Below are 3,560 nucleotides of genomic sequence, written 5' to 3' on the forward strand. Positions count from 1 at the left end.
GAACACACTCTGTAGCCCAGGCTGGCCTCAGACTCACAGAGATCCACCTGGCTCTGCCTCCCGAGTGCTGGGATTCAAGGCGTGCGCCACCACTGCTCGGCTTTCATTCCAATCTTACAGCCTTCTTTCCTTCAAAAGTGAAGATGTGCCACAACTTTAGTTTTTATAGTAATTAGTAAGTAAGTAATTACAGGCACATGTGTAATCCCATTACTCCGGAGACACAGGCAGAATGATACAATTTCAAGACCAGCCTGCTCCACTCCCTAGTGAATCCCTATCTCAAAACAAAAACAGTGACTCAGACAAATGCTGCATTTCCATCGTGTGCTGAGTCCAGACTTCGATGCACACACATGACATCAAAGCAGAAGGGCTGGAGGGAGCACAGAGGTAATGGGAAGGGTGTGACCAGAGTGCATGGGATACAGATGAAAACAGCGTAACAACCCAGCATTCTTACAATGAATACATGCCAAAAAAGGAGCACAGAAAACAATCTCCTTAAATACAGATTGGGAAAGGAAGCGAGTCAGCCATGTTAAAATGAAGCTGTCTAGCCTACTCCCATTATAATATGCTTAGAATTAAAGTTTGGACAATAGCATTTTGTTATTTGTGGTACTAGGCATTGAACCTAGGGCCTTCTGCACACTAGACAAGCACTCTGCCATTGAGCTATATCCCTAGGCAGACATTAGCTTTAAAAAAAAAAAAAAAACTTTTACATTTTGTCTGCAATATATATGCACTTGTGTGCCAGAGCCCATATGTGAAGGATAATTTTTGGGGAGCTGGCTCTTTCCTTCCAATTACATGGGCCCCAGAGATCACACACAGGCCATAGGGTTTGGTGGCAAGTGCCTTTACCTGCTGATCCACCTTGACAGCCCTAGTTTAAAATTTTTAGTAGAAAGCTAAGGCAAAGCAGCCATCCCAGCCAGGAAGTGGTGGTACACTCCTTTAATCCCAGCACTAAGGAGGCAGATCCAGGTGGATCTCTGTGAGTTCGAGGCCAGCCTGGTCTACAGACTGAGTTCCAGGACAGGCTCCAAAACTACATAGAGAAACCCTATGGGGGGGGGGGGGATTACAAAAAACAGCCATCCCTGTACCCTAAATGAGAACACAATATTCTATTTTCTATTCTAAACAAATATGAAATCTACACCAAGAACTAGAAAGTCATTTTATCAGTGTTTCTGAATAAAGGGGAGTGGCCAAAAAGCCATGGCAAAAACTGCTTCCCTCGCTCAGGCTGGCATCCTGGGCCTTCCTTCTGTCTTTGCTTGTACTTTGCTCTGCATATTTGGAAGTTTTTCTTCCAAATTCTTCTTTCCCACAGGAAATACATGAGCCCCTGATTACTAGGCTTAAAGACTGGACACAAAGACAATGAGCTCATCCGAGATGCTCTATTAGTGTAGGGAGCTAGGGACAGGCAATAAGCAAGCCTTGTGAGCAAGCTGTACAGCCACAAAGCTTGAGTCAAGTATGCATTAAAAACAAAACCAGGGAGATTGCAAGGAAGGAGAGACTCCTTGAGGGAAGAGAGGAAAATGTTCTAAGGGCAGCATCTGGGTCGGGCATGGACAGCTCTAACAGTCATCAAAGCGGCCCTGCCACACAGTCCCAGCTGTGCTAGTCTTGGCTTATGGAATCTTTTCAACACTCACACTTAAAAAAATAAAAATAAAAAAAAACCTCCTAATTTCTGTCTCATCAAACTGTTCATTCCTTAAAATGATTAAGCCATTCAGATGCTCCACTGAACCCAGCAAGCTTGCTTCAGACGCACTGTCAAATCTGTATTTAAGCTTATTTGAGTAAAAATGAGAGATGAAATAAATGGCTTGACATCCAAAAGTCAACAATGAAAGAATAATGCAATTATGAAATGACATCTACTACCACAGAATTCGTTGTATGAATTTTTAATGAATTATGAGCCAATGAACATTACAGAATTAAGTCTTAATATTTCTTTCCTATGAAAAACCAGACAATTGTAACAGCCTATCTCGAGTAGGACAGGACACCATAGTGAATCTGAGGAGTAGTAGTTAACTTCTGGCCCACCCAGGCATGCCTCCTCAAAGGAGCACGCAGGAGCTCCCGCAGCATTAACAGTTCAATGACAAACATTTTCCTGATCACAGCTGCAGCTGAAACATAACAGGTGCTAGCCTTTCAGCAGCCTGTCACCCACACCACCAGTACTCGGTGTTTTCTCTTGCACCCTCCGTATCCTTGAGGCAGTGGGGAGCAAGGATTTCCTACTTTGTAGATGAGAAGTGTCTAGGTAAAATTCGGCACAACTGCTCTCAACCTTTGGCGGCAGTCTGAAACCAGCAGGACATTTTTAAATCCTTATGGTCAGCACATATCCCAACACCACCACAATCAGGGTTATGGGGCCCACGCTTAAATATTTTTTAAGCCACTCCAGAATCCAGCCAAGCTGGAGCAGCACTGATTTAGGCGACATGCTCAGTCTTCAGGTACAGATGCTTTCTTCTACACACTTTCTAAGCACCATTGACAGTTTGCCTTAACGGTCTCGACAGCCACTACAGGCCTCTAGTAACAAACAGACCCAGCTATAAATGAAGGCTCTCTCTCCATTCTCCTGATGCTCATCCTAAGGAGGAACATTCAATCTTTGACTTAAGAGTGGCGGCATACACCTGTATTCCTAGTACTGGGAAGGCTGCGGCAGGTAGACCACTGTGAGTTCAAGGAGGCTTGAGCTTTTTACATATCGAGAATCAGTCTTAAAAAATCAAAAACAAAACACAGAAATAGCTTGGTGTTCAATAGTTAGGCAATTATCTGATTTTCGGTTCAATAAGGAACGAATAACCATGGAATTTTGTTCTCCAGGGAGCACCTTCAGAATGTTGTTACAAATTAACATTTATGACAAGACAAAAACAAAGTTATAAGCCAAACTCATGAGCAGCTCAACCAACTGTCACAACCTGAAGATGCAGCAAGTACTTAAGGACCACCATCACCTCTCAACTAGTCAGTCTCCATCCTTAACCAGGTCTTTAATCAAACTTTACTACCACAAAACTGAGTTGTTCTAGACCAGAAAAAAAAAAAAAAAAAAAAAGCCAAAACATTTCTAGAGTCAGCTGTCCCTCCCTAATATGTTCAACATATAATTCTACTTTGTACAAAGTTTCTTCTCGATACAGATTATAAAAAAAAAAAAACTTTAACAAATTTCTCTTTTTCAAGCAACACAGCAAATACACAATAAATACCTGTAAACCCTTTCAAGAGGCAACTACAGGCCTGTCTATGGCTGAAGCCTCCTGCTTCCTAGCAATATTGACAAGTTTAATTCTCAAGGACTCCAAGAACCCCAGCAAGCTGCTCACTGTCCCTAATTTTATTAGATTTAAAACAAAATATACATACAGCAGTCATGTAAAAAGTACAAAGATTTTACTTGCCTTCATCAATTCTTATGTATCTGAACCCTATTAATTATACTTTCATACAGAAAGATGTTTCTGTTGTAACAAAAGAAAAAAAACAAAACCCTCAGC

The sequence above is a fragment of the Onychomys torridus genome, chromosome 12, assembly GCF_903995425.1.
Source record: "Onychomys torridus chromosome 12, mOncTor1.1, whole genome shotgun sequence".
Taxonomy (NCBI): domain Eukaryota; kingdom Metazoa; phylum Chordata; class Mammalia; order Rodentia; family Cricetidae; genus Onychomys; species Onychomys torridus.